General features: G+C 44.2%; 1 protein-coding gene across 1 annotated transcript in view; it reads left to right on the forward strand.

Moving 5' to 3' along the window:
- The window catches only part of VAMP8 (vesicle associated membrane protein 8), a 77,375-nt gene that overhangs the window by 25,752 nt on the left and 31,402 nt on the right, over positions 1-20,221 (forward strand). The window lies entirely within an intron of this gene.

The raw sequence follows: 20,221 nt of genomic DNA on the forward strand, positions 1-20,221 counted from the left end.
AAAAGTACAGCGCCAATCATTAATATAGGACAAATCACTGAAAGGTAAGAGTCCAAATATTAAACGGATGATAATCCTCAATAAAACAGATATGAGAGTCCAGCCACCAAAGATGGAGTCAGTACAAGGAAAACATCATGGATGGATTCATTTACCACTCGCTCATGTGACCCACCCTAACAGGGGGTCCAGGGTTTCCGGTAAGCTGACACCTAATCTGTTGCACGGGGTGATGATGTTTTCCTTGTACTGACTCCATCTTTGGTGGCTGGACTCTCATATCTGTTCTATTGAGGATCATCATCCGTTTAATATTTGGACTCTTACCTTTCAGTGATTTGTCCTATATTAATGATTGGCGCTGTACTTTTATTTAACTTATTCACTTAACACTCAAGCAAAAGTAAAAACTTTGTTGGATGGCATGCAGTTCCCATGTGCCAAAAGCAAAGGCCCTGGGGCTCTCGGTCTCATCCTGGTTTCACTACAATGTAAAAGAAATCCCAAATTGAGACCGCACTCAAGGTGATGAGATGAAATCAATAAGTTCTTTATTCCTCATAAATAAAGCAAACAGTGCACAAACAGACAGTGTGGTTATGAGTAAGCGATCTACAGCATTGTGAAACGCGTCAACCCGACACGTCTGTTTGTGCACTGTCTGTTTGCTTTATTTATGAGGAATAAAGAACTTATTGATTTCATCTCATCACCTTGAGTGCGGTCTCAATTTGGATTTCTTCTACTCTTGGATGGCGGATCTGATCTGCACCAGGCTCTGAACTTGCACCTGAGCGGCTTTTTCTCTGTTTGTCCTATTCACTACAATGTAAGTCACTGATCCAAAAAAAGACTGTAGATAGACTTTACTAGTATCATGCTTGTTCCAGGTTAGTGAACTACTGAATAGTAAGAAAGGATTTGGATCTCTGCCTTGGAGTCTGCATCTGTAAATAACAAATTGTAATGGCAACTTCTATAATTTTCTTATTTTGGATCCAATGATGTCATCACTGGGTCTCTGTATTCCTCTGTGCAATACAGAGAGATGGCTGGTGGAAGGGACCAGGGGGCCTTTACATACTGTAGCTTTCTGAAAACAACACAGTACCCTGCCTCCTCTCAAGAGCCATCAGCCCTGATGCAAGATGTTGGGGGGGGAATAGTAGAGTGTCGCTTGAGTGTCCCCCAGCAGCAGTCTTGGGGATTTTGGATGACTACACAAAAAGGCTTTTTCAGTTAAAAAAAAAAAAAAAAGTATAAAATACAGTAAATTCACATATAGTCTTATGGGAAGATTGTTGAGATGAGTAATCTGGTGACCGGGTCTCTTACTTTGCCTGCCCCCAACACAAACACTTATGCTTGCGTTCTGTTTGTTCCCCTGTGGCCCCGCTAAGGAGAAAAAAGCCCTCAGATACCGGGTACTTCACTTTGTTACCACTGGGGATTATGTGGTCATGAGACCTTATTATTTTAAAGTATTTTAAGCTAAAGGCAAAACCTTTTTTTCCATTTTTGATAGAGCGTAGAAGGACTAGAACATCTGAGATAAAACATCTCAAACTTTGGGTTGTCCCCAGAACAGCAATTGAGGGGAAATCTTCCAATGGGCACACTATTTCTGGGATTTCCTCTCACTTCTTGTTTTTAGGTATGGGACAGGAAGTGAAGGTGAATTTCCCCAATGGGACACAGATGGCAAAAAAAGTTGACAGGGTTTATAACCCTCCACTACTCTATCGAATATAAACAAAAAAATATTTTTTGCCTATAGTTAAACTGCTACATATTTTTGGTAAAAAAAGATCCCAATAATTGTATATTGATTGGTTTGCGCAAAAGTTATTGCGTCTACAGACTAGGGGAAAGATTTATGTCATTTTTATTTTTTTTTTTTTACTATTAATGGCGGCAATAAGTGATTTTTAGTGGGACTGCGACATTTCGGCAGACAGATCTGACACCTAACTGACATTTTTGACACTTTTGGGGGGACCAGTGACATTACTACAGTAATCAGTGCTAAAAATATGCACTGTTACTGTACTAATGATACTGGCAATGAAGGCAATCACACACCAGGGGCGATCAAAGGGTTAAATGTGTCCCTAGGGGGTGCTTTCTATCTGTAACGGGGATGTACTTATGGAATGAACACAGGGACCTGTGTTCCTAAATAGGACTGACTGGGGATCTGGGAGGAAGTGATGCTGCATGCATCACAGCTTGCACGGAACCTCATTGGCTGGATACCTCTTCTTCATGGATTGGCTTAGTCTCCAGCTATTGTCATCCAGCTTCAGTGGTATGTGTAATGTCGATGCAGTCAGAGCAGCCATCAGTTTTGGAGCCCCTTACACAGCTGTAGGCCTGGGCCCCTTGGGCCTGACCCCCTTTTACGCCTTTCATTAGGGTCCACAAAGTCCCCCCCACATCAGGGTCCCAAGAGTCCCCTCTCCCTAAGTCAGGGTCCTCGGAGTCCCCCCCCCCTTACATCAGGGTCCCCAGAGTTCACCCTTACAACAGAAACCCGACTTTTATTAGGATCCCAAATGTCCCCCCTTACATCAGGATCCCCATAGCTCCCTTACATCAGGGTGCCCAGAGTCCTCCTGGCCGTGGCTGCGCCCTAGGCAGCAGTGCGCCCTAGGCGGCTGCCTAGTTCGCCTAGTGGTAGCACCGGGCCTGGCCGCCGGACCCGCAGATCAGCTTCCTCTGTGGTGAATGTGCACGCGCGCGCATGCCCCCACTCGTACAGTTACGTTGTTTCGCAGAACAGAGCCGACCTGCCGCAGTATATGTATTGCTGGCGGTCTGCGAGTAGTTATTACAAAATAACAAACATGCCTATACTTGCCTAAAAAAAAAAAAAAAAAAAAAAAAAAAAAATTTCTTTGGATTTAGTATCTGGGGAGTCTAAAAAGTATGCAATGGTTTTGCACAGAGCAGTCCTGATCCCCTTCTGGAATCCTCCACTGGCGCTCCAGGCCTCTCCTCTTCATTGGGTGCCCCCACGAAAAGCCGCTTTCCCTGGGGACACCTGTAAGGGATCGCTCCCGAGTCCCCCTGCTGCGTCCACACAGACAGCGGGACTCACCCCTGTCCTCTGTTCCAGTGTCAAAGGATTTGGTTGACCACACTGGGAGCCAATGGCTCCTGCTGCTATTAATCTGTCCTATGAGGAGAGAGACAGCGACTGGAGCCACTGCGCTCATGCACATCGTTGGATCGGATCGGGCTCAGGTAAAGAAAAGGGGGGGGTCTGGGGGGAGCTGCAGCACAGAAGGTGTTTCACCTTAATACATAGAATGCATGCAAACCTTGAGGCTTTACAACCACTTTAAGCTACTAGAATAAAAAATGTGTATTTGGCAAAGCGGCCAATAACCTGATACTTTTCTTGGTTCAGGTATCTATTTCTTTATTAGTTTTGAAAACAATGTTGTTCTGTCTCCTCTCCCTGCTACTTATTCTGGTCTGCTGGCTCACCCTTCTCATGTGGACAAAGTTATTCTTCTTGAATAACATGTTTGCTGTGAATGGAGAGAATGGGTGTGGATGAGTTCTGCAGTTCAATGAATTTTTGAAATCTGTATTTGAATGTGATGAGCTTCATATAAATATATGTGTTAATGTTTTACAAATTTCCTGCAATTTTTAGCACTACTCCGTGGTAGCTGCTGGTTACGGGTTCCCCATAGCAACAACCTGACAATTTAGCATATTTTAAGTGCTTGGCTCAGTCAGAAAACAGTCCAGGGGTTTTGTTTTTTTTTGTTAATTTTATTGTAGAACTGGGAGAGGAGAAATTATGAGTGGGATACTTCAACTGAATAACTATGCACAATTTGCTGGGACTTCTGATTAACACTGGATGCGGCAAGGCCGCTGCTTCACCTTGTCACTTTAGTGAAGAAGATTTTAAATGAACTGCACTGTATTGTGAATCACTCCTCAGGGTCCTACTTGGCACCCCCTTTGTCCCTACTCTTCAGGGTTCTATAGGGCACCCCCTTTACTCTGACACTCTGTTTGAGCTGGCCCCTTGATCCTCTAACTTCACTGGAGTGGTCCCCCTTCCTGGGCAGACCCTTTGCCAAGTCCCCTGGTACTCACGGACACTGTTTTTCTCTGCCAGCAGCTCCACTGTCAACTTTACTGGATCCTCGGCAGCTCCGCTCCACACCTGGTTCACTAGGCCGACTGCCTAAGACCACCTTCCTCATACAGCAGGAGGAGAGCCAGCCGCCAGCCTCCTCTTGGGACTCTGCTTCCCGCCAAAGACGCCCTGTCACATGTCCCCTTGGCTTTTATGAGCAATCCCAGGATGCACTGCAAGAGTGCCCTCCCACTGGGACTCTCACAAAAGCCTCTGTGTCACTGGCTTGGTTTTCTCCACTGTCCAACAGGCTCCCCTATTGGATGCAGTGGGGACACTCCCTCAGACCCAATGATCGGGCTCCGGTAAAAAGAGTGCCCTCCCACTAGGACTCTTACAAAAGCCTATGTGTCACTGGCCGGGTTTCCTCCACTGTCCAACATGCTCCCCTATTGGATGCAGTGGGGACATCCCCTCAGACCCAGTGAATCACATCTGGAAACATGCAACAGGCAACCTAATAGATCAGGCGCCCCTGATAAGCAGAAGGAGCATAAAATGCTTTGAACCTAGCACCTAATTAGGAGAGTGCTACCTACTATACCAACCTATTAAACTTTGGATTTTTGCTAGCACATGTATGGCTGATTTGAAGGCATGATTGGCTGATTGAAGAAATCATATAGCATCATCTTATTTAATTAGCTCAGTAAACAATCACTTGGTAAGTAATTGGTCTCTATTAATTTAGTAAATAAACTCCACTGTCTGAATCAATGGCCTTCTTATGTCTGTAGGCACCTTATAAGCAGAGCTGTCTTGAGACAGCAGGTGCATTCTCATGCTCCTTTCATGCTGACAACCAGATGGTAAAAACAGGCGACTGATCCGCATCTTTATTGGACCCCTAACCGCCCACCATACTGCTCTTAAAGAAACTGATTTCAACATTACATGCCGAAATTGACAGGTGGCACCGTCTGTCAAACTTTCCGATGTAAGTGGGTGGGACCGTGCCGCAACAGTGTGCCAGATATGGTGCTTCACAGCAATGCAAAATTGCCATTAACAAAAATGAATAAACAGGCACCAGAAGGCGTATTACCTCCTTTCGTCATCCTTTTTAAAATTGACCCACCACACATCGCTTTTTAGGGCTGTAAAACACTGCGCCTAAGGGTGCGCTCACATTGGGCATGATTAATTGGAACTGAGCCTGAGTACGACTGCATTGCCTTACATCGCAACAGATTGCTCTAATGTGAATGGACCCTAAAGCACAATCTTTGTGCAGTACTGCTAATCTGGAAAAAGAGCCTGAATGAGCAAATATGGCTGCTTTCATGTATGTAAACTGTACCAACATTTCTAGTACATGTGAACATAAACTGAAGCATTAAAGGGCTACCGTTTCCCCAAAGCTGCATACTAGAGCAAGGAGTAAAGGATTCTACTTTTAGTGTGTGATCATCAAAGTGTGTAAGACTCGGTTCACATTACCGCGACTTGTCAGGCGACATGTCAGCCTGACAAGTCGCGCTCCCTCTCGGTCCATTGACCGCTACAGGACCCGTTCTAATAGGAGCGACACAAGTCGCTCCGACTTAAAAAAAAGGGCCCTGTACTATTTCGGGGCGACCTCGGAGCGACTTGCATAGACTTCCATTATGTGAAGTCCATGCAAGTCGCTCCGAAGTTGTGGTGCATGGGAATGCACAAGTCGCCCCCGAAGTAGTAAAGAGTCGTGTCACCCCAGTGTGAACCGACTCTAAATGTAAAAGTTGCAGTTTGTAATTTAACATATTAGTAATTTTGTGTAGTGCTACCCCTATAGGGGCCGCTGGTATTAATTGTTTTTTCCCTAAAAATACAGAGGCTGCCCACCACTGCAAGCACCAGTCCATTCACACTGACTCCAGTAACACAGTCTAGGGGATGCCTTTTTAAGATTTATTGCCGGAAGAAACTTTAACAGGAGTGGGGTTTAGTATATTGGATACTCCAAAGTGCTTGGCACCTGATGTTTGGAGGACACTCTTCTACTTTTATAATAGGGGACTGGAACAGTCTAGGGTCTCACAGCTGAAGACCATGGGGCACGTCTTTTTGGCATCTGGTTACCTTACGCTTATGCACAGCTGCTGGTACCCAGTGCAGTTTACAACACACTACACAGTCACAGGGGTAAGTTTAGGATCTTTACTCACAAGTCCCCAGGAAAGCTGCCACCTTCCAGCTTCCTCTGGACACGGTCTAGTGAGTGCAACAACACCTCTGGAGACCAGATAATCTATGGTGAGGTTCTGCAATCGGCTCCAAGCAAAGTTCATCCAGGTCCTCAGCCCTGACACCACTGAGGCCGCTAGAGCAGCTGTACAGTTCATTGGCTGCCTGAGGACCGCAGCCCCTGAGGCTCTGGAACACTCCTGGGAAGAAGGAACCCAGCTCTGCAGTGTTTCAGACTATCCCTGCCCCCTTTCTAGACACTCCTCCCCAGGGATTGGTTGGAACCTGATAAATATTCAGGCTGGTTATTTGAATCTCCCGTCCTGTGTTCTGGAAGCTTCTTCCAGAGGTAGGAAGTTATGCTGGCCATACACTAGTTTGAAAATCTGTCATTTGGTCCGATCCTTTGTTTTTCGTCCAGTTAATGGGCACAAATAGAAAATAATTTTTAACTTTTCAGACCAGAAAAATCGAAGGAACAGTTTGGAAAATTCCGCAGGAACTAATGATAAATTGAAAGGTTAATGTGCTTCTCGGCCGAACTGTTTGCACTAGGCATATGTGACAAACTGAACGAAAAACGTCCATTGAACGATTTATCGTTCCAAATTCGGTCATTACATGATGGCACGATCGTCTGCTCTCACGGCCGATTTTTCGTTTTTCGAAAATGAGTTTGAACGATTTTTTGGCTAGTGTATGGCCAGCTTTAAACTCCCAGCCTGTGAAACCTAAGCAGACCTTGATTGCAGAAGGAGCCCAAAAACTAGATTTCCATAGTATCCTACGCTAGGAGGGTGCTACATCTGTATATCATATGTATTCATGCCTGGAAACTAGATAGAATACATTCATAAGAATTTGAAATTTAGGGCTTAATAACACCATAACACACGTCATGGCCTGCATAGTAATACATTCACAAAAAGAGAAATCCAAAATGCAACTAAATATTACATGTAAGGGAAATCAGTAGCGCAAACTCACATGTCACCAACTACATGTAAATTCATAGAGTTAGTCCATGGGGAATAGTCCATTAACACAATTAAAATTGTAATTTGTATTTTGAATAGTAATACATTGTAGATGTTCGCTGCAGTACTTTTTTGTCAAACGCACTCCTACGCTCCTCTACAAGATGCTGCAACCAATGTGTTTTATACCATGCGTCCCTGCACAGATACATATACTCTGTGTCTGCCCAGAAGGAGAAGAAAAAATTGCACACGACATATTTTTGCATGCACTGAGGTGCATTGACAGCCGAATACATTTTCAAAGGACTGCCTAACACAAGGCATCTCAAGGCACAAAATATAGTGCATTGCAGCACAATGTCTTAAGGTGTGAATGGGCCCTTACAGTCAACAATGTGACAATGGACCTTTTTGACTTCTGTGTTTACCTTTATTGGGAGCATATGATTCGCTACACTGGCAATATTATTCTTTCACAACCAACCACTTTCTTCAAACAATAGGCTCCTATCAGATTTTGCAAGTGAAATATTTTTTAATGTCAAGTTCCATCAGCAAGCTTAGCATAGTTGTGCAATTCCATGGCCATGGCTTAAATTGCCATGATTACCTAGCTGGGCTAAAATGAGCAGATGACTGATTTTTAATTTTTTTTCTTTCTTCATAATTCTGTACTCCTAAAGTGCACCTGTAAGTAAAAACAAGTTATGAAACCGCCTCCTGCTTTATATCGCATAGCCCTGCAGATCTCTATAGTACCCTAACAATGGGGTACAGTGATATACAGATATTGACTATACCGTGTAGTTGATACACTGGCTCACCCCAAGTTAAGCCGGCCATAGATGATTTGAACCTTGGCAGGCTCAGCAGGAACAGGCTGAGATTCCATCCACCTATGGGCAGGCTGATTATACCCAGGTTGATCCATTGATCAACTTTGGTACAACCAGCATGTCGGATTTCTAGCATGTGATTTTTATTAGTGGCTATAGCCGCTAGCAATAATCCTTATGTTCTCCTTGTAGGAACAGCTCCCCAGCTGACCCCCCTGAGCAGTGTGTAGTGGCAGGGGGGTCAGCTGCTGAATCAGCCAGAGTGGCCACCTGTACAGGGAGAGAAGGAGGTGTCCACACCTCTGTTCCCACCCACTACCTCCAGCTAAAAAAATCAAACCCACTCCAGGGAGAGAGACATAGACAACCCAAACGCCCATCACCCCACTCCTGCAGGCCTGTACCTGCCTCAGCTGCCTTGGAGGCCGGTGAGTGGGACTCGTGGAATCTATGAAGGTGCCCAATGTGCTCCTTAATCGATTACATCATTGGTTGGAAGGACACAGGTGGACACAGGGTCTGGGCTTGTATTTGTACAATAACCTCTGGCTCTCTGTAAAATAAGGATCAAGCTACTTGATCCACCTGTATTCCACCGGCATGAGCGGCACCCTGGCTGAGAAAGGCTGGGCTAACCATACATGCATAGCTTTCTCCTGTTCAGTCCGCAGGATAAATGAGAAATATCTAGTACATTCCTCCATCTGTGCTGTTTAGACATTGTAGGCAAGCAGTTTCAACACCTGCGGCTGCATGCATACCCGAACAATGACCTCATCTGACAGGATGCAGCTACTAGTCAACCAACAATTGTTTTACTGGTTCCTTTAATTTTTCAGTAGATGTTTATTGAGCCTGGTGGTGATGTCAGGGTCACCCACAACCCAAATTTTGTCTGATTCAGAAGGAGAGCTGCACACAGACCATTGGGCACACAGTTGAGCTGCTCTCACAAACCATTGGCCATGTACAGTTAGAGATGCGTACACAGGCCACTGGGCACACACAGCCAGAGCTACATACACAGGCCACTGGGCACACAGCCAGAGCTACATACACAGGCCACTGGGCAAACACAGCCAGGGCTACACACACAGAGGAGTTCAGAAGATCAAGGATGATCTCACACGTGTCCACTGGGCATGCACAGCCAGAGCTGTACACAGAGCCACACACACAGGCCACTGGGAATGTACAGTCAGAGCTGCACACACAGAGGAGTTCAGAAGATCAGGGATGGTCTCACACGTGTCCACTGGGCATGCACAGCCAGAGCTACACACACAGGCCACTGGGTACACACAGCCAGAGCCACACACAGGCCACTGGGCACACACGGCCAGAGCTACATACACAGCCTACTGGGCACATACACGGCCAGAGCTACATACACAGGCCACTGGGCACACACACGGCCAGGGCTACATACACAGGCCACTGGGCACACACACGGCCAGGGCTACATACACAGGCCACTGGGCACACACACGGCCAGAGCTACATACACAGGCCACTGGGCACACACACGGCCAGAGCTACATACACAGGCCACTGGGCACACACACGGCCAGGGCTACATACACAGGCCACTGGGCACACACATGGCCAGGGCTACATACACAGGCCACTGGGCACACACACGGCCAGGGCTACATACACAGAGGAGTTCAGAAGATCAGGGATGATCTCATACATGTCCAAACCCACCCAGACCTAAGCTCTCCCGCCAGGAATCTGTCAAAGCAGACAACCAATCATAGGTGATCGAGGCATTCCTTGAAGCACAACCACACGCATACATGCACCTACCAAGGATTTGAGGATCTACATCATGACTGTACCATAAGAAAAACAAAAAGGAACCCCTACTACCAAAGCCTCATGCACACTGGCACTCCTGCGTCTAGCTTTTCTATACACAGAAGAAGTTATTTGGGAAGTATAAACCACTTTTATGCCTTTTAAGCTCATTGTTTCCTGTGATGTTCCTTTTAGGTATGTTTACATGCTCATCAGTTCAACTCCACAAAACCAACACTAAACGGACAATTAATACAAATTGTTCTTGATTTTCTTAGTTTCCTAGTTACTTAGTTGTTAACACTTCTGAACGTTTAGTGTACCAGTGTAAATGGAAGACCAGCGGGTACATTCATATCTGTATAAGAATGTTTGCTTTGAATTATCTTGACACTAGTGTGCATGAAAAAAGTTGTCATATGGGCATTGACAATGGCATTATGAAAGGACATTGATTTCCACATTTGTCTGTAAAAATGTGTGCAAAAACAGTATTGTTGGTACAAAGGGCAAGACTGTTATCTGTTATAATCTTGGTGATGTCATGCACAGGAAGGGTAAGAACTTGTGTCCACAGTACACACGCATGTCATAAAGATGATGGGCTAAGTGTGCCTGATAAGGTTTCTTTCCCAAAGTAAACCTGTAAGCGTGTTGCTATTGCTGACTTCCTCTCTAAAGATGGCGTCTCCAGGTATGTCATTCCCAACCCTGGCTTCACATAGTGAGTCATCAACACGAACCAAGCATACACAATATGATTTCAGATTTCACTTGCTGCATGCTTGTCTGGTCATTGACTCACTTGATTGTGATGATTGTAATGACATCTCCAGAGCCTACGTCTTTAACCACTTTATAACCGGAAGGATTTGCCACCTTAATGACCAGGCTCTATTTTGCGATTCGACACTGCGTTAATTTAACGGACATTTGCGCGGTCCTGCGACGCTGTACCCAAACAAAATTTATGTCCTTTTTTTTTTTCCCCCACAAATAGAGCTTTCTTTTGGTGGTATTTGATCACCTGTGTGATTTTTATTTTTTGCGCTATAAACAAAAAAAAAGCGACAATTTTGAAAAAAAAAAAACTATTTTTCTCATTCTGCTATGACATTCTCAAAAAAAAAAAAAAATTAACAAATCAAAATTTTTTAACATTTTAGGCCAATTTGTTTTCTGCTACATATTTTTGGTAAAAAAAAAAACACAATAAGCGTATTTTGATTGGTTTGCGCAAAAGTTATTGCGTTTACTAACTAAGGGAAAGATTTATGTCATTTTTATTGTTTGTTTTTTTTTTTTTACTATTAATGGTGGCAATCTGCGATTTTTTTTTTTTTATTTATTTATTTATTTTTTTATTTTTTTTTTGCGGGACTGCGACATTTCGGCGGACAGATTGACATTTTTTTACACTTTTGGGGGGACCAGTGACATTACTACAGTAATCAGTGCTAAAAATATGTACTGTTACTGTAATAATGACACTGGCAGGGAAGGGGTTAACACTGTGGGTGAAATGTGAGCCTAGGAGAGTGATTTTAACTGTGCGGGGGGGGGGGGGGGCGTGGCTTCTGAAATGACCATAGAGACATGTGATCATTTTATAGAAGGATCACATGAGCTCTGTGGTCATTTCAGGGAGAAGGACGGTCAGCTGTGTTTACAACAGCTGACCGTTCTCTCTCAGTGCAATCGGAACCGCCTGACACGCGCATCGGCTTCCCTGCTGAGAAGCGGGAGCGCACACCAGCGGTGGCGCGTGCTCTCCCCCTAGCCTCCTGAGAGCGAGCGACGTAGACCTACATCGTTTTGCCCAGGAGCGGCTGCCTGCCGCAGTAAATCTGCGGTAGGCGGTCGTTAAGTGGTTAAGTACAAAGTAATAATGGAAGCTCCCATTCTTCTTTCCTCTTAGGTTCACTTTAACAAATTGCCAACTGCCTAACTAAATATACGTAATTATTTTGACGTTCAATACTGGGGGTTATGGCGGGCAGCTAGGTGCCATAACTTCCCCAGTATCTTTTTTTTTTTTTGTTAGGCCTGTTTTCAGATAAAGGTGATTCCAAGGACACTACTTTTATTGGCGGCAGGAGAGGTGAACCCCCCCCTGTGTGTTTTGCAACATAGATATAATCAGGCAGAGACCCTTATAACTTACCAGTCTAAGAGTTTAAATCAGCACAGGGCCAATCAGCACTGTCCAGACAGAGAGTCAGGGGTCCTGCTTTCTTATAGGACAATCGTGGGAGAATAAAAACTTCTCCTACAAGCTTTAACCAGACACTGATAAAAGTCACAAGACTGCTCTAGCTGCTGATGAGAAAAGGTATTTCGCATTTTATATTTACTAAAATAATTGCATTTCCAAGTTCTGCACTGTGGGAGACCAGATATAGTGAATGCAGGCTCCCGGGTTTAATAACACTTTAGGATGACTAATATACTAGGATTTATTTGTAGTGAAGTTGTAATGTGAAGCTGGTCATATTCTGTATATATTTTAAAATAAAAAATTCCCTTTAAAGTTTCTGTATAAATTACAGTCTTGATTTCCCTCCTCCTGTTTGCCATAAAATCTCACTAAGAACAATATTGTATCGTTACTTAATATTTATCCTGCAGCTCCGTACAATGGTGCTATACAACCCCTAATAATGGCTCTACAAATTTCCTTCACATATATTCTATTTCATGGCAGGCTCAATTACAGAATGTCAAATTGTTCTAGTAAAATTAATGAAGTTCTAAAATATTCTCAGCTATAGAAGAGCCAATCGGCATTCTTCAATCTAAGCATGGTAAAACACATTGGGGGGAATACAGTAAGTGTCGGTTCACACTGAAGCGGCACGACTTCGGGGGCGACCTGTGAAGTCCCGTGCACCGCGACTTCAGCACGACTTGCACAGACTCCATAAAATGAATGTCTATGCAGGTCGCCCCGAAGTAGTACAGGACCCTTTTTCTAAGTCGGAGCGACTTGTGTCGCTCCTATTAGAACGGTTCCTATACCAGTCAATGGACCGCGACAGTGCGTGACTTGTCAGGCTGACCAAGTCGCCTGACAAGTCGTACTAGTGTGAATGGACACTAAATCTGCTGAGCAATTTTTCTGGTGTTAATTGCCCTTGTTTAATGTGTTGCGCCAAATTAAAAAAATATCTGCAACAGTTTTGGTTCTAACAGAGACTTGTGCACCAAATTGAGGTAGTTCTAATTTCTACATTGTGGTGCAACACCTGTGCCAAATTCAAAATTAAAATACAATTAGTTCATATCTTACGAAAATGGAGCTAATTAGGGCCAACTTTCTTTTGGCATACAGAGATCTTGCAAAAGTGTTTTACATGCGTTTACAAGTGGTGTAGCTTGTGCCAAATTCAAGTACCAGTTCTAGATTGGTACATGCATTTGATGCATGCTGCGCCACTTTTATAATTCATGCCAGACACCTTTAGAAAATATGTCTGCACCAGTCTTTATGAACTTCAGGGACTGCTCAGAGGATCAAAAGCCCAAAATGCACAGGTACCGTAGGTGTGAACACTAATGGATTGAATTGCTTACAGATTTGAAGGGCTCATATCTTAGTGCTTCTGATGCATGTTCTGTAGGGGGTAAAGGGCCGTGGATAGTAAGCTGGGTTGTGAACTCTAAAGCATCCTCGAGAAGTAAGATATTAGGTGATTCTGACCCACTGAAACATCGTTTTGGAGTTGGCTGCTCCTTTAAGGCTGCATTCACATGTCAGCGTATGATCGCTCTTGTACTTTTTTGGAGCGTATTGCGTCCCGCGATTTTGTTTGCGCGATGTTGCCGCGATTCGGCGGGCGTAAATCGCGGCAACATCGCTCGCCGTTTGGGGGGCTATTGCAAATCAACGGGCAACGCTAGGCGTCCCGCGATTTGCAATAAATCTCCGAATCGCGGGCGGAACCGCGGCGGTTCACCAAAAAAACACCAAAAATGACATAAATCTTTCCCTTAGTTAGTAAACGCAATAACCTTTGCGCAAACCAATCAAAATACGCTTATTGTGATTTTTTTTACCAAACATAGGTAGCAGTAAACAAATTGGCCAAAAATTTTTAAAAAATTTGATTTTTACATATTTTTTGGGAGGAATTTCATATAAAATTTTTTTAAAAATATTATTTTTTCAAAATAAACACTCTTTTTTTGTTTATAGCGCAAAAAGTAAAAATCGCACAGGTGATCAAATACCACCAAAAGAAAGCTCTGTTTGTGGGAAAAAAAGGACGTAAATTTCGTTTGGGTACGGCATCGCACGACCGCGCAATTGTCAGTTAAAGTCGCACAGCGCCGAATCGCAAAAAGTGGCCTGGACGTAAGACAGCAAAATCCTCCGGTGGTAAAGTGGTTAATATATACCGCTAAATACCTTTTCTCATTAGCAATGTATAGCAATCTTCTGACTTCTATCAGTGCCTGCTTAAAGCTTGTAGAAGGAGTTTTCATTCTACTCTGATTGTCTTATCAGGATGCAGGACCCCTGACCCTTTGTCTGGACAGTGCTGATTGGCCCAGTGCTGATCACATGCACTCTCCAAAGAAAAAAGAAAAAAAAATCTGTAGCAATACAAACTAAACTGAGCATGTGCAGCTTGTGCCCAAGGCTCTGTTCTGTCTGGAGATGATTTGTGGATAGTAAAAGAAGGGGAGGAACATGGAAGACAGGATCAAACAGCCTTTTTTATACAATGCAGAGGATTAACGCCAATTATTCTTAATGGTACTCCCATGCATCAGTACATTTTCAGGTTCGTGAAACTGCATGATGCCACAGCATTGTGCTTTCTGAGCGGTCGCGTTTTGAAGAAAAAATTCAGGGACGCTTTCTTTGCATTATTTGCAAGTACAGCAGCCCATTCAAATGAATGAGCTTCTGTGCCAAAGCTAGGGCAGCATGCAGGACCTGCACAAGTGTAAACCTAGCCTAATACCCCTACAAGTACAGTTGCACTCTGCCAGGGCATTTGCTTTAGAGCAAGGGTCTCCAAACTTTTTAAACAAAGTTTATCCTCCCAACTTTAGGGGGCCGGACTGTGGCCAGGAGTAAAGAATGCCCCATCATTGGTATTAGGGGGGGGGGGGATAGTGCCCCATCGTTGGTATCCATGCGAAAAATTGTGTCTCATCCTTGGTATCAATGGAAGCCGTAGTGCTCCATCGTTGATGTCAGTGGAAGGAATAGTGCTCCATCGTTGATGTCAGTGGGAGGAATAGTACCTCATTGTTGGTGTCCGTGGGAGGAATGGTACCTCATCGTTGGTGTCCATGGGAGGAATACTACCCCATCGTTGTTTTCAGTGGGAAGAATAGTACCCCATCGTCGGTGTCAGTGGGAGGAATAGTACTCCATTGTTGGTGTCAGTGGGAGGAATAGTACCCCATTGTTGGTGTCAGTGGGAGGAATAGTACCACATTGTTGTTATCAATAGGAGGAATAGTACCCCGTCGTTGGTGTCCGTGGGAGGAATAGTACCCCGTCGCTGGTGTCCGTGGGAGGAATAGTACCCCATCGTTGGTGTCCGTGGGAGGAATAGTACCCCATCGTTGGTGTCCGTGGGAGGAATAGTACCCCATCGTTGGTGTCCGTGGGAGGAATAGTACCCCATCGTTGGTGTCCGTGGGAGGAATAGTACCCCATCGTTGGTATCCGTGGGAGGAATAGTATTCCATCACTGGTGTCCGTGGGAGGAATAGTACCCCATCATTGGTGTGCGTGAGAGGAATAGTACCCCATTATTGGTGTCCGTGGGAGGATCAGTATCCCATCGTTGGTGTCCGTGGGAGGATCAGTATCCCATCGTTGGTGTCCGTGGGAGGAATAGTACCCCATCGTTGGTGTCAGTGGAAAGAATAGTACTCCATCATCTGTGTCAGTGGGAGGAATAGTACCCCATCGTTGGTGTCAGTGGGAGGAATAGTGTCCCACTGTTGCTGACAGTGAGGGAATAATGCCACAAGGGCCAAGTAGAAGAAAGCAAAGGGCCACAGTTTGGAGACCACGGCTCTAGAGTTTACACAATGAGGTGAAACTTCACTCATCACTGAATACCAAATCACATGCAAGGAAAATAAAACAAATAAAATAAAAAGTAGCATTTTTGATTGCACGCAATTGGATGGTGGAAGTCAACAGGGTTTCCCCTCATTTACTAAGCTCTGGAGCAAAAGCCCTTGCAAAGTTCACTGTCTATTTGCCTTTAGTAAATCAACCCCTGTGTCTTTTTACACAGTATGTATGAGGAATTCCTGCAACAATGAGGTTTCTCTGTAAAGTGTGTCCTACACTAATCTTTGAGCACACCTAAAGTGGAACAATACATACTGTATAAAGCTATGAATAGACAGAGAGAGGCTGATGGACCATTTAGGAAGAAACTATACAGAAGTCTGTTGAAGTTGTTTGCTGCATTGCTACAGTGGTAAATTTTGGCTAGGCAGCTTGCCTGAAAACTGCACACACCCTGATATAAAACCACACAATAAAAACATATCATATACCACAATCACAAGAAAAACGGCAGTTTCACTTCTCTCCAAGGCAGACTGCTGTTTGAACACACTGACCTCTGGATCTTTTTGAACACTCTTAAATTGGCAATGCATAACTTAACATAATTGGACATAATAATAATAACAAATCAAACCTCAAACCTAAATGTCACTTTTGGGCACTTCCACCAGTATGAATCACAGATCCGCTACTTTTATCTGCTCTCTGGTGGTGAGATCTGCTTGTGAACTCCCAAGTCAGCCCTTATTCTGTGGCGGTAATGACGGGTTATATGTAGTAGGAGGAATATGATTTAACCACTTGGGCCCTCGGGAATGTTTTGCACCAAATCCTCTCAGGCTTAGAGCAATTTGTTCCTTTTTCCGCAATGTCTTGATTCTGCACGTCCTATCATTTTGTTATGTAGTCAACTGTAACATGCATATTTTTTTGTCACACAGAGAACTATAACTTGCTAGCAGAGTTTGATACCATTAATTAACCACTTTTGCTGCTTAATGACCAGGCCCTATTTTGCGATTCGGCACTACGTTAGTTTAACGGACAATTGCGAGGTCGTGCGACGCTGTATCCAAACAAAACTTACGTCCTTTTTCCCCACAAATAGAGCTTTCTTTTGGTGGTATTTGATCACCTGTGTGATTTTTATTTTTGCGCTATAAACAAAAAAGGTGCGACAATTTAAAAAAAAAAAAAAACAATATTTTTCACATTCTGCTATATAACATTCCCAAAAAAAAAAATTTAAAAATCAAAATCTTTTAACATTTTAGGCCAATTTGTTTTCTGTTACATATTTTTGATAAAAAAAATTGCAATAAGCATATTTTGATTGGCTTGCGCAAAAGTTATCACGTTTACTAACTACGGAATGTCACTTTTATTGTTTTTTTTTACTAGTAATGGCGGCGATCTGCGATTTTTAGTGGGACTGCGACATTGCGGCGGACAGAGCGGACCCCTAACTGACATTTTTGACACTTTTGGGGGGACCAGTGACATTACTACAGTAATCAGCGCTAAAAATATGCACTGTTACTGTAATAATGGCACTGGCAGTGAAGGGGTTAACCCTATTCGTGATCAGAGGGTCACATGTATTCCTCATGCTTACTGACGTGTGTGTGTGTGTGTGTGTGGGGGGGTTTCTGTGACACAGACAGAGATCGCAGGTTCAGCTATGCTGAATCCTGTGATCTCTCCCTGTCTGTCACTGAGAAGACCCGCCTGCTTTGTTTACGTAAGCAGGCGGATCCTCTCACACTTTCCCCTGACGATCGGGGAAGGGAGGCGGCGATCGCCGCCTCTCCTCCTCCAGCCCGACACCCGCTGTGTGTAAACTAGGGGTCCAGAAGCGTAGGTCTATGTCACTGGACCTAGAGGAGCCGCACTGCCGCAGTAGGATTACTGTGAGCAGTCGGCAAGTGGTTAAGTTATTTTTTACTTGGTTTTTATTTGAAATAAATAGAAATTTAAAAATGCATGTTTCTTTAATTTTTCTCAACACATTTTACATAATTTGCGCACCCCCACATATTTACTGCAAAATATAATTAACAGTCTGCTGATTGAAATGATGTCACATGAGTGTAACTTTGAGTGCAACTTATTTAAACGTATCAAATGGTAAAGCTCCAAGAACATATACTGTACGTTTTTATATTAGGAGTTTTATTCTCATTTCGCTTTTACAAAGCACACAGGGGGGAAAACAGTTTGCGTAAATTTGTTAGCGTAGCATTAAGTAGGTTTTGTAGTAAGATGGAGGGAGGGGTGGTGGAGCTAGACCAGCATAGGGAGTAACATAGACACACTTAGTAAGGCCCAATTCCTGGGATTATTTGTTAATGACAACCCAAATGTGGCTAGCAATTGTGCAACATGTTGCACAGAAAAAAAGTGAATGGGCTGCCTATATTGTGTGAAAAATGCACACAAAAGTGTGGAAAAACTGCCCAACAGATGCAACAAGGGGCCTAAAGGAGCAGAGGGCTACGTAGTGCAAGGAGGAGAGAACTGTTCAGGGCAAGTGGAAACTAGTCAATTTTTCTAGTTGGTTTAGAGGCATGTTACAATAAAAAGAAAATCATTTGTGAAAATCACAAGGTTAAATTTTTTTTTTTTTTTTTTTTTTTTTTTTTTTTTAGTTTTGGATAAAGTAGGGATGCAATAAAACCCCGGCCAGGTTATTTATTTTTTGGTAAATTTTTGCTTTTTTTTTTTTTGTGCAGAGTTTACATAACTAAACGCTGCTCAGATCAGTTATATTGATTAAAACAATGGTTCCCTTTATAGTCCTTCTAAACTTTTGCGACACCTGGCAGAGGGGTTAGAATTTCTTTGTCTCGTGTTATAGTTAAGTAAATTCTTTTGAATTGTTCTGTGCTGGAATATTATTTTCTCCTGGGCAGAGGTTTGTGTGTTCCAAAAGGCTATGCAAAGGGTTCTGGTCCCAAACATTAGCTGTTAGAGTGGTGAACAGCGTTGCTACGGGGTGCGAGATTTTGCCCATAAAGCTTGCTAAATGATAAATCTAACCTGCTGCCCACACCCCGATATAATAAACGCACACAATGCAAATGTATTATTGTATCATTGGGGCAGAGGCGCAACAGGAAGTTATAGAAAAATCTTCTGAAGTGAGGGGAATTCCCATCTGTTGTCGCCATTGGAATATTTCCTCTTACCTTTTTTGTTCTGGGAAACTTTAATTTTTTGGATTTTCCCCAAACCTGTTAAATTGTCACCAGTAAAAAGTGACAGATGAATCTTCCTAGTGGGGAGGCAGAGGTTCTAACCTCCCCCTCCCCCCAATCAAAACTGAAAAAAAAAGATTTTACTTAGAGGTATACTGAAAATTCCTTGACTTTTTTTTTTTTTTTCTGTGCTTTTACCTGCAGTTATTTAAGATGGTTATAGGTCCTCTATAATGTTTGTTTTGTCTTTTGGGGGATGGAATAAGTAGCAATACTTATTTTTTATGCCAATGCTTTTTTCTCCATTTTCCGCAGGTCCTGGCATGCAGTGGGGCCCCCAACATCCCTTGCTCCCTATACAAATTGAGAATTTGACTGCCTGGCTAATTTTTACAGCTTTTGCTAGGTTTGGATGGGGGGGGGGGGGGGGGATGGTTAAAACCTCTGTCAGGTTTTGCTATCGGTTTCTCTTTAGGCCCTATGCACACTGGACATTTACCCCCGTAGCATGGAGTTCCAGCGTTTAGCCTTGATGCATGGGTCTCCAGCGTCTAGCCCTGGTGCACAGGTCTCCAGCGTCTAGCCCTGGTGCACGGGTCTCCAGCGTCTAGCCCTGGTGCACGGGTCTCCAGCGTCTAGCCCTGGTGCACGGGTCTCCAGCGTCTAGCCCTGGTGCACGGGTCTCCAGCGTCTAGCCCTGGTGCACGGGTCTCCAGCGTCTAGCCCTGGTGCACGGGTCTCCAGCGTCTAGCCCTGGTGCACGGGTCTCCATCGTCTAGCCCTGGTGCACGGGTCTCCATGGTTTTAGCCCTGGTGCACGGGTCTCCATGGTTTTAGCCCTGGTGCATGGGTCTCCATCGTTTTAGCCCTGGTGCACGGGTCTCCATCGTTTTAGCCCTGGTGCACGGGTCTCCAGCGTCTAGCCCTGGTGCACGGGTCTCCAGCGTCTAGCCCTGGTGCACGGGTCTCCAGCGTCTAGCCCTGGTGCACGGGTCTCCAGCATCTAGCTCTGGTGCATGAGACTCCAGCAG

The sequence above is a fragment of the Pelophylax lessonae genome (genome assembly GCF_965119305.1).
Source record: "Pelophylax lessonae genome assembly, chromosome: 4".
In the NCBI taxonomy this organism is placed as follows: Eukaryota; Metazoa; Chordata; class Amphibia; order Anura; family Ranidae; genus Pelophylax; species Pelophylax lessonae.